The sequence below is a fragment of the Podarcis gaigeae genome (genome assembly GCF_964106915.1).
Source record: "Podarcis gaigeae genome assembly, chromosome: 10".
NCBI classification, from domain to species: domain Eukaryota; kingdom Metazoa; phylum Chordata; class Lepidosauria; order Squamata; family Lacertidae; genus Podarcis; species Podarcis gaigeae.
The window spans coordinates 17,491,088-17,503,101 of NC_139686.1; the positions used below are offsets into that span (position 1 = coordinate 17,491,088).

The following is a 12,014-nucleotide window of genomic DNA, read 5'->3' on the forward strand; positions in this document are numbered from 1 at the left end:
ATTTTTAAAAATCACCACATCTTCTGTTGAAAGTAATTAAATGATCCTAAATATCTGTACTTGATTCTATGTAGAGAGCACAGTTGTATTCTTCTCTGTAGGGTAGAGTGGTGTCATTGTGATTTTTCTGTTCTCTTTCATCCAGACTGTGTTTTCCTTCGTTTTCTCCCTGCAGCATTACTCTCAGAGCAACACACATAATCGCTCTCACCATTCTTGGCTAGCTTTTAGCATCTCCTTTCTTCTCATCCCATGTATCTGCTACTCTGTGCAACAGTACAATAAAAAAAAGTGCCCATGCAATCCAAATTTTGTCCCAACAGAAGCTGCATTTTGTACCCTGAGTACAATTAACAGATAAAATAATTAAAACAGCAATGCAATTAACCAGAAGAAGAAACCACAAGCAATTCAAATAAATCGTAAATAAGTACATACAATCAAAAAACAAATCCTTACTCACCAAAAGCTCAAGTAAAGAGAGCAAACTGCCAAAAATATAACAAATGGAACCTGGTGAGCGTCCCTGAAGCCAATGTTCCATAAATATGGTGCATGCAGAGAAAAGACCCCAGTCATGGTGGGAGAAGAGCCTCAGATTAAGATATCGGCCAGGCATAGGCAAACTTGGCCCTCCAGATATTTTAAGACTACAACTCCCATCCTCCCTAGCTAATAGGACCAGTGGTCAGGGATGATGGGAGTTATAATCCCAAAACATCTGGAGGGCCGAGTTTGCCTATGCCTGATCTTGGCTGTTGGGCAGGTTTGTGTGGATGAAGACAGTCTTCCAGATACTGTTGTCTCAGACTGGGATAAGGGTAGGTTTCCAGGTGTTATAGGGCTGACATCAGCCCTATCCTGCATTTCCAGTAATCAGGGCTGATGGAAACTAGTGCTGCAACATCTGGAAAACCATAGGTTTCCCATTGCTAATTTATTACTTGATAGGTCAAACTAGCACCTTGAATTATTTTGCAAAACAAATTGGAAGACAATGTAGATCTTAAAATACAAATTAAATATGCTTATCGGTGTGTATTGATAAATATGGCAGTCTGATTGCCATATTCAGAAACAGATACAGTTTCAAAAAATGCTACTTAATAGGTATTAATGCATAACGTTACCTGGGTGGTTATTCAAGAATGGAAAGTTATGCCAAAATTTCTTTCTAGAAGGAAATCCATCAGGCTCAAGAAAACAGATGTGCCTAAGTTATTTAAAATACGTACTTTCTCCATTTAAAATGCTCTAGGTGGCATGCTAGGGACGCAGGTGGCGCTGTGGGTTAAAACCTCAGCGCCTAGGACTTGCCGATTGAAAGGTCGGCGGTTCGAATCCCTGCGGCGGGGTGCGCTCCCGCTGCTCGGTCCCAGCGCCTGCCAACCTAGCAGTTCGAAAGCACCTCCGGGTGCAAGTAGATAAATAGGGACCGCTTACCAGTGGGAAGGTAAACGCCGTTTCCGTGTGCGGCTCTGGCTCGCCAGAGCAGCGATGTCACGCTGGCCACATGACCCGGAAGTGTCTCCAGACAGCGCTGGCCCCTGGCCTCTTAAGTGAGATGGGCGCACAACCCCAGAGTCTGTCAAGACTGGCCCGTACGGGCAGGGGTACCTTTACCTTTACCTTTAGGTGGCATGCTATTTTAAAATCAAAAATAATACTAAAACAGGAAATACACAAAACTCTAAAAACAGTATGAAAAACCCAGAAATAATCTAAATTAAATAAAAATTCAAGAAAACAAGTTTTTCACCTGGTACCTAAATGTTAGCATAGGCACCAAGACTATGTTCCAGAGAAATGGTGTCACTATAGAAAAGGGCCTGTCTCTGGTTGCCACCCATGTAACTTCAGAAGGCAGGTTTGTATCATCACAAGCAAAGAATTATATACAGTGGTACCTCTGGTTACGTACTTAATTCGTTCCGGAGGTCCATTCTTAACCTGAAGCTGTTCTTAACCTGAAGCACCACTTTAGCTAATTGGGCCTCCCGCTGCTGCTCCGCCACTGCCGCACGATTTCTGTTCTCATCCTGAAGCAAAGTTCTTAACCCAAGGTACTATTTCTGGGTTAGCAGAGTCTGTAACCTGAAGCGTATGTAACCCAAGGTACCACTGTAACATGAAACCTTAGCAGTGACTTCACAAAGAATAGCTGGAAAGACTGTGCCACAAGTGATGCTATCCCTGTAGTGAAATATCATCACACACTTCATCACCATAATGAATATTTTTTCTGAAATTAAAGTTGCCAACTTGATATAGTAATGTACAAGAGTACCTGTAACACTGCAAGGGTGTTACTGTTATGTTACCCCAACTGGCATGCATGGCCCATAAGTTCCCAGCATAGGCTTGCTGCTTCCTTTGAAAGACTATAGCTTCAGTTACTAATGACTGAGCATTGCATTGGTGGTCATGGGGGGGAGGGGGGATAAAAAGTGCTACATATGGAGTCAGAAGTTGTAAGACATCCCCCCCTTTTTTTTGCAAGTGTACTGGGGTAGAGATTATAAGGTAGTTGGGTGTTTTTTTCATGTAACTAGACTCCCTCCTTTTTATTTTATATGTTTTTTAAAATCACAAATTGGCCTATACATGAAACACAAAGTTGTATCATGTATTTTGAATTTTTAAAATGTCTTAATTCCAGAAGGACAAGCTGCTTCCAGGTTAACATACAGTTATGTTCCTATAATACTCAGATATGCAAAACGGATGGCTGAAATTTGAAAAGAAGATGAAGGAAGTGAGAGTTTTTTTTAGATCTGAGGCATAATGAACTCATAATCCATGCAATTTAGAACCAATTTAAAAAGCATTTATTCCTCATTACATTAATCTTGAAGTTAATCATATTGCAGAAAGGAGATGACCGTTATTCAGCAGGTAATGGTTAGTGATTATTAGGTAGCATCCTAGGAGTGCCATCCTAGTCAACTGACTTGAATAACTGTGGAATTAATATAGTACATTCTACCAAAGGCTGGCGTTTGAGAGGCCTTGCTCACTCCTAATTGTTTTGGGGTGTGGGTGTTGGGTACAATTAAATAGGACTTCCTAGTGAAGTTAAATAGACAGTCCCCTTCTCTTATACTTAGGGATGGCTAACTTGTGACCCTCCAGATCTTGTCTGACTACAACAACCATCATCACTTTCCCCATATGAACCAACCTGGATCTTTCTTCATGTACCTCCTCAATAAGAGGTTGGCAACACAAGAAAGGGCCTTTTCTGCAGTGGCTCCTCGCTTGTGGAATACCCTCCCCAAGGAGGGTCACCTGGCGCCTTTAGGTGCAAGGCAAAAAACAATCCTCTTCTCACAAGTCTTTGGCTAATTAAACAATCTATGGCCTTTTAAACTCCGGGGGGGGGGGATTGTTTTTGATTATGATATGCATTTTTGTGTTTTATGTTGTAAACCACTCTGTGATCTTCAGATGAAGGGCAGTATAGAAATGTTAATCATCATCATCACTGACCACTGGCCTTGCTGGCTGGGAATAATGGAGGGCTTCAGATTCCTCAAGCTATCTTACTGAAACACAGGAGGGTAAATGACTTTTATATGCTAATCCCTGCAGCAATACATATTTGCATCTTAAAACAAAACACAGGTGCAAATTTTATTCAGACTTAAATTTTTAAAAATCAAGTAAAACTCATACAAGCAATCATTCAGAGGACAACTAGATGAGATGGCAGGAGATCCATAATCAGATCTCCCGCACTTTTCTAAAAGCTTAAAAGCAGCCGCAGAGACCAGGGAGCAAATCGGGTTGGGGTCATGAGGCTGAGGGGGAAGTGATTAACCTTTTTTCAAATACTGTTTTTCTTCTCTAAATCCCCCACCCCTGAAGCTATTATTTGCTTCTCAGGGACAAACATGCAAGTACCATATGGGTCCATTGGATATTGAAGAAGAATCCCACCTACTCCAATTTCACAGGCTATTTAGAAAAGAGACTCTATGCACTGCCTACCATCAGTTGAACCCTGGCAGGTTGGAACAAGGACCCATCTAATCCAACATCCTGTTTCCTACGTGACCTACTACAGTGGTACCTCAGGTTACATACGCTTCAGGTTACATACACTTCAGGTTACAGATTCCGCTAACCCAGAAATATTGCTTCAAGTTAAGAACTTTGCTTCAGGATGAGAACAGAAATCATGCTCCGGCGGCACAACAGCAGCAGGAGGCCCCATTAGCTAAAGTGGTGCTTCAGGTTAAGAACAGTTTCAGGCTAAGTACAGACCTTCAGAACGAATTAAGTACGTAACCTTAGTTACCACTGTAGATGCCTTTGGGAAGCCCACAAGCAGGACATAAGGCAGCAGTGCTCTCTAAACACAACCCAACTCATTGCAACTGGTATTCCGTAGCATATTGCCTATGAACATAGAAGAGTGATATGTTGGGCAGTGTGTGAAACTTGTAGAAACTCAAATTGGCCAAACAGTTGCAATGTCTGTAATGAAATCTGTACACACATGCTCATAGTAGTAGTAATTAGAAAACACTACAGAGCTTTCATTTTATGGCCCAAAGGGACCTGGCAATATTATGCAAGCTGGTCTTCTGAAAGTTGGGTCTTTCAATACCTGGTATTTGCTGGTTTTCTTTTTCCCATTCCAAATAGCATTTTGCATCAGCTCTGTGCACAAGCCATAGCACAATAACTGCTGACCATAACTAGCTTCAGTAGCAGGCTCCTGCTTAGCATATCTTTTATTCGGATGCTTGGTCCACAGAAAAGTTGAGGATTTAAGCCTCCCTTTTCTCTGCCTGCTTGTCCATCCCTTATTAATTAACTCTTCAGTCTACAGTCTTTTCCCAGCATGCTTGCCTTGCCTCTCCTTTAAGTCAGAGAGACAAAACCAGCTGCAGCCCCAAGGTGGTCTCCGACTGTTACAATCTGTGCTCCTTTCTGGCAGTTATTTAGTGCCCCTTTTGGGTTGTTCCCCCTCCCTGCTTTGCCTTTTCCTTTGTCTTGTTTTCTATAAGGTTCCATCTAGGTTTTCCCTAGAGTTCTCTTACCCCATGTCATTACTTAGCCTGTAAGATCTGCAAGGATCTCTGCTTGCAAGCCTCAGGATCTGTGATTGGGGCGGGGGTTGCAAAAAGAGAGAGGAGCTAATCAATTCAGAAAATCATTTGGGTGGCAACCTCACTTGACAGCCTATTTTCTTCCTTTCCACTTAGATATCAAGCTGGCTGAGAAGGGCTCTGGGGAACAAGGGAGGCGGCAAGAGCTGCTTCTCTGTAAGCACATCTGTGTCTTTCATCAGCTGGGCTCAGGGAATAACCACTATCTGGGGGGGGGGGGGGAGGGAGTGGAGAGAATCTTTGGAATTGATAGGCTAAAGCTGTTCCCTATGTTTAAGTCTGATGAGTTCCTGCCCAGTAGGGGGGTGGTTATGATAGGCTTTTCTCCTACTTATATTGGTGGAAAAGTCAATGTATTATCAAATATCAGTATTTTATTAAAATTTTGTCCTGTTCTCTGCCCCCCATGAACTCAAGGCAATGTGCAAGGGCATTGCTAGGTATTGACAAGATTATTTATTTAGCAAAATTTACATACCATTGGATTGCAAGAATACCTCTTAAGAGGTTTATGAAAATAAAGGATTAAAACTGTTGATAAAAAGCAGTTAAAAATATTCAAATCAGCAGTAGCTAAAAAGAGAGAAAACACATGTAACTTCTACATGTCTGGACACGCTTGCCTACATAACAATGTTTTAAGTGAGGGCCCAAAAAATACAGTGAAGGTGCCTACCAGATGTCAATAGGCAGGAAGCTGCAAAGCGTAGGAGCTACTTGTGGGAGGACAGTTACCTGACATGGACAACCTTCTAACAACTGTCCTGGCACTATTCATGCTTTCTCCAATAGACCATGACAGTAAGCTCTGTGGAAGAGCAGGGTTTGTCCTGTTCTCCCTAGTGTAAGTACTTTTAATCAGCACACTACACTGGCTCTCACTGTTTGTGCAACACACTTACATCCTAAACTTTCAACTGAAACGGCCCTTACAGCAACAGTTAAAATGCAGCTTACTGTGAGAACCAAAGATGATTTTGAAGAAACTTGGTATATGTTACTTCAGTACATTAGAAGAGAGAGTACAATTATTAAACCACCAGCAATTCAGGTCTCTCTCTGGAAATCAATGTTAAGATAAGAATAGACAACAATGCTCAACAATCAACTATCCAAAATTCAGCACATGAACTTCACTGTTACCTACCTTTTTTTTTTTGGAGCTAAATATATGTACATGGAATATTTTGGAGGGAGGGAAGAAATGGGATTTTTTGTTACACATTGTATATACTTGTACTTTTGTAATTTTTTAAAAATCAAAAATAAATATGATTTAAAATTGCAATTTAACATAAATTAATACCGTAATACAAGAGAGCATACAGCCACAAAATGGAGTCAGAAACAGGATGAAATTTAAAAGCCTGTTTTAAAAAGTCAAGCTAAAGGTCAGCAAAGAAGTGGTCAAGTGGGCTTCTCTAGGGAGCAAATTGCACAACTGTGTTGTGGCCATACATTAAGCGTGTATACATTAAGCTCTGTTAACACCTGCGATTGGGGAAAGAAGAAGACAAAAGGTAAACAGAATTAAAGTACCCTCATGTTTGTTAATATAGGACTGAAAATAACTAAGGCTGCAATGCTGTGCACACTTACTTGAGAGTAAGCCACACTGAAATTAGTGGCATAGGCTTCTGAGTAAACACACATAGGATCAGGCTGCATGAGTACATAGCATGTATCTGTTAATATGGCAGTGTCAGTTATGTACTAGATTGGACAAAATATCATTCTGCAAAACTGAAAGCAATCCTGTTTTTATTTTGGCTTGGAGGCTACTTTAAAGCGCTTAATTCATATTTAGGCATGTAAAAGCAATAGAATGTTGTGATGCTATGGCCCATGGGAACAAACAATTCCGTCACATCTGGAGAACCTTGTGCCTTGCATTAATTGCTCCCTTTGGAGACCAGGAGCCTATGTGCATACGAGGTCATCATTTGGCTGACTGACAGGGAAGTGTCAAGTTTATGTGGGCTAAGCCTTTTCTGCTTTGCGCAGATGAGGCGTTGAATGTGTCATTTTAACGATATTGGTTTGAGTGCTCTGCTGGGTGCAAGCACCATTTGTTTCAATGAGGCTGGACGCTGCAAAGTATTTTGAGGATCAGGCTGGCCATCTGTTCTCCAAAATCCACTTGGTAATAATGTAATCCTTACCATGTGCTACATAAACGAAGGGCATATCTACACCATAAATTTCAGTAGATTTCACTGTTATTCCTTCCAACACACACTGGATACTCTGGGAATTATAGTTCTGTGAGAGAAAGCTAACCCAGTATTCTCAGCACCTCAGCAAACTATAATTTCTTTGATTATTTTTATAATTAATGAGGAATCAAACAATATTGGACTGCAGGATAGATATACCTGTGTGGATAACATCTATTCTATCATTTATCTAGGTTGATATTTGCAAGACACCTCAACAGAAGTACAACCACTAGACCCGCAACTGAAATCCACTGCATCCTGGTTTGGGGGAGCAGTTAAGGAGGCTGCCTTTACAAAGATATATATTACAATTTTACAGTGCCACAGGCCCCCCAGTGGTTAGCAGAGAATGCAGGTAGAGTACAGAAAATACATTTCATCAAATCCAAACTGTTACTCATGGAGATCCAGAATTTGAAGCTTACAAAGTACCAGAAATGACCAGAAGGTGCTTTACTAACCACTGAGTGAATTAGAAGGCCTAATAATGAACGGTTGTATCACAGTCTATGTAATAGACAATACAGCTCAATTTAAGGCAGCTGAATTTCTGCCACATCACCACTAGTCCATTTTTTCCTTCAAACAAGCAGAGAGGCAAAGAGGGCAGTAAGGACTGCAAATAAAATCTTGAGATAGAACGACTCACATATTGCTCTTTTAAGCTACAGGCCAACATCACTAATAGCCAGGAGAGTGCTATATTAAGGAGAAAACTTAGATATGAATCTTATTTCAGAATGACCTGACCTGGAATAAATACCTTTCCAATTATCAAACTAAACTAAAGTAGGATTTCTGTAACTGGCAATTCAGTGAGAACTACCGCATTTAGAGCCAGGAGAGAGCACAGCTGTCAACCTTCCCTTTTTTTGCGGGAAATTCCCTTATTCCAGCGCCATTTTCTGCTGCTTCCCACTGCTATCACAGATTGTTAGATATCCCGCAGACTGTCCCCGGGACAGGTGAGACTGCTGATCCCTTATTTTCAAATCTGAAAATTGACAGCTATGGGAGAGAGAGAGAGAGAGAGAGAGAGAGAGAGAGAGAGAGAGAGAGAGAGAGAGAATATCAAATTTGGTGGAAATAGGACTGGTAAATTCCAGCTTTTAGCACAAGGGAAAAAATGAAACAGAGATAATATTTTGCACAGGTAAAATCTGGAATACTTAACAGAAATGATTGACATCATTTTCCTATTCCTGGAAAAGTACCATCACCAAGTGGTACCTGAAAAACTAAGCTCAGTTACTAAGATTCTGCCAGTTATTTTACTAGTCAGATTATCACTTGCATTGCTTGAGTTATTTGGAAGCCTTTGAGATTTAGAGATGTGTGACTGAAAACCTGAACTACAGGATATTTCAATAGTGCTGATATATGTAATTCTTTTATTAAGGAAAGGGTAATGTGTGGATAGTTCCACTGTATGTTTTTTCCACTAGATGGCAGTTGTATTGGGTTGGAGTTGAGAGTTTCCTGCAGGTGTTCCATTCTTCTCAGGGAGAGACATTAAAAATTACTGCCTAGCTTCTCAATCATTTGTCTAAGAATTGTAGACTCTGGGGACCTTATGGTGATGTGGGGGTAAGAAATCTTATAAATAAGTAAGCTTTACATGACAGTGCTCTAATTCTCAGAGTTCATGAACTTCTCTAGATATAACTTTCACCCCTATCTTTCTGTTCTCCATTCTCACTTGGAGACTGTTTTCATGGAACTATGATATAATTTGCTGCTGGATTTCTAAATAGGTTTGGATCAAGGGCAATGATTCTGTTCATAAGGCTGCCAGAATAGCAACTTATCCAACTCTTTGACATTCCAAAATCCTCGTTGGTAGCGGCTTTACACCTGCCACTGAAACTAAATTCATTATATAGTAGCTGGAGCAACTCAGAAATGCAGAATAACATCTAGTCCAGCATGGGGCTGCCATATCTTCCAGATTTTCTAGGACATTACTGGGATTTAAAGGGCAGAATTGACGTCCAGGGGGAAGCAAGCAGGACATAAGTGCAACAGCACTCTGCCCATGTGTGATACCCAGCAACTGGCATTCAGAAGCAGATTGTCTCTGACAGTGGAGGTAGAACATATCCAGTATGGATAGTATATAACCTCATCATTCATCAATTTATCTTTTTTTTTTCAGGGAAAACAATGGGGAACCCAATTTATTTCTGCACCAGTACCCAAGCCATCAAGACACCTGTAATTTGGTCTCCAAATGTACCTAATAAAAAGTAGTCACTGCGATTTTCCACTCTTTTCCCATAAGGTGAGAGTGCAGCTTCCACCAGGTTTCACTTTGTCATAGGCAGCTATAACTATCAGTGACTCTAGCGCTGATGAAATCTGTAGTCTGCCATCCCTCCCTGTGTTTCATGTTGGTCTTCAGTATGCAGGAGGAAGAGAGTTCGGGAATTCCAGTGCAAACTTTGGGTTTGGTTTCCTTGGAATGAAGGTCACTTGAGACTATGATGTGATATAAGGTTTATTTCCAATGGCACGGGACTGCATTTACACATCATCTTTCCAACTGAGTTCCAAAAATCACTCATTCATCAATTTATCTAATTCTTTTTTAAAGCCATCACTGCCTCCTGTGGCAGTGAGTTCCATAGTTCAGCTATGCACTGCATGAAGAAGTACTTTCTTTTATCTGCCCCAAATCTCCCAACATTCAGCTTCAGGGGATGCCCACAAGTTCCTGTGTTATGAGAGAGGCAGGAAAGCCTCTTTCTCCATGCCGTGCATCATTTCGTAAACTTCTTATGATGCCGCCTCTTACTCACAGAGTCTAAACTAACAAATGCTGCTCCATCCCCTTGATCATTTTGGTTGCCTTTTCTGAGGTAGATTAGGCTGAAAGATAGTGACTTGTCTAACTAGTTAGGTTAGTCTAGCGATATGGCTGTGGGAAGACTGGGTCTCTCCACACTGCTGATCTGATACTTTAACTACTATAAGCACACAGCTTTCTTAACTGTTTATTTAAATTGAACTCACTCTGTCTTCTGGTCTTGGAGTGGGCAACACTCTACTTAAAAACAAATAAAAATACAAACTAGAAATGCAGGAAGTCATCCCATAGAGCAGGTGTAGGTAGACTTCAGGCTTTCAGGTTCTCCTTTCTTTTTTAACTAGGAATTCCAAGATCTACCAACCTGAACCAGGTGCAAATAGTAGCTGGAGCGGTAGAACACCTTGCATTTAAACGCTAGCCTGGTAGCTGTAGGCAATTCCATGCAGGTGAAGAAGTAGGCGAGTTAAAGAGCGGTGTAGAGTCTGAGCCTATCATAGAACCCTGTAGTCTGCCAGAGAAAGAAGGCCACCTCCTCTGTGCCCAGCAACAAAATGTCACAGACTGCTGCAGGAGGGATAGAACTCTCTGTCCTTCCTCTGCCAGCACCAGCAGGTTAGCATTTTTTATTTTTTGCAGGCTACTAACCTTTGGAGCCTTATTTACAAGGTTGTTGGAACTGATCAACTGCATCCCATGACCCAAACACTGGGAGGAGCTGCATATCTGTCTATCTGTCTGTCTGTCTGTCTGTCTATCTATCTATCTATCTATCTATCTATCTATCTATCTATCTATCTCTATCTATAATGTCTATCTATCTGTGTTATTACAGGGACTCTAATAATTCTAATAGGGTGGGCTTTGTGTCATTGTTCAAACCACTGGAAGCCACCACTATTGCAGAGTGCCCTGTGATCTATTAGAATAACAACCTGATTTCTGCCTATTTTGCCATAGAACCCTAAAACCCAGCACGTATGGTGGCATGATCTGCAGTAGGCTGCAGTTTCCTTCATTTAATTCATACTAAACATATATGCTAAAATTAAAAGTACTTCATCAAGACACATGAAAATACCTTAATCTTAGTAAAACCATTTCCCCTCCAGTATTGTCTCTCTTGACTGCCAGCAACTGCCTGTGCTGCTGGGCAGAGGTCTTTTCCAGCCCTTATGAAGAAACCAAAGATGAAAGTAAACACGGTGCTGGAGCTCAGTGAATAGGACTGCCTACGTTTTCAAAAGAGCCTTAGTAGCAGGTGCAAGGAGGGGACTTGGATTGGGACGCTGGCGAAGGTGCAAACCTTTGCTGCCTCTGCACCATTTCCCAATTAAAATTGCAGCACAAAACAAACAATACAGGTATTTGCATTAGATTTGTATGCTTTGTCCTATAGAGCAAATAGCAGTTGGAGATATTTTCACTGGGGAAATGGCTCTAGCGGGAATGCAGAGTTATACCCATCTTCCTGTAATGCTATGTCCCAATTCATTTCCTCCTTATTTTATTTATTTATTTCATAAAAATGTATACACTGCTTGATTGTAAAAACACACACACCCCTCAAAAGTGGTTTACAAAAGATAAAACAGTAAAATCAAGAAAAATTCGCAACCATACTTTAAAACATACAGAACTTAAAATACTAAAACAGATTAAAATTACCTCAAGTTTCTATTCATTTTATTGCAGCAGCTATTAATGCTTTAAAAATCAGCACCATAGTGGGGCTGTACCTGCCATAAAAAAAACCTACTACTGGAGTATAATGTACTGCATTATATATCTTGCTTAGGCGCAAGAGTCCAAAACTGAGAATTTCCAGCTTAGCATTCTCTGTTCCGTTTTCATTTCATTGCTTGCTTGCTT

At 40.9% G+C, this 12,014-nt stretch overlaps 1 protein-coding gene across 1 annotated transcript in view; it reads right to left on the reverse strand.

Moving 5' to 3' along the window:
• LOC310826186 (tigger transposable element-derived protein 1-like) overlaps nt 1-12,014 on the reverse strand; it is a 1,677,490-nt gene that overhangs the window by 1,023,576 nt on the left and 641,900 nt on the right. The gene's annotated exons all lie outside the window — the stretch shown is intronic.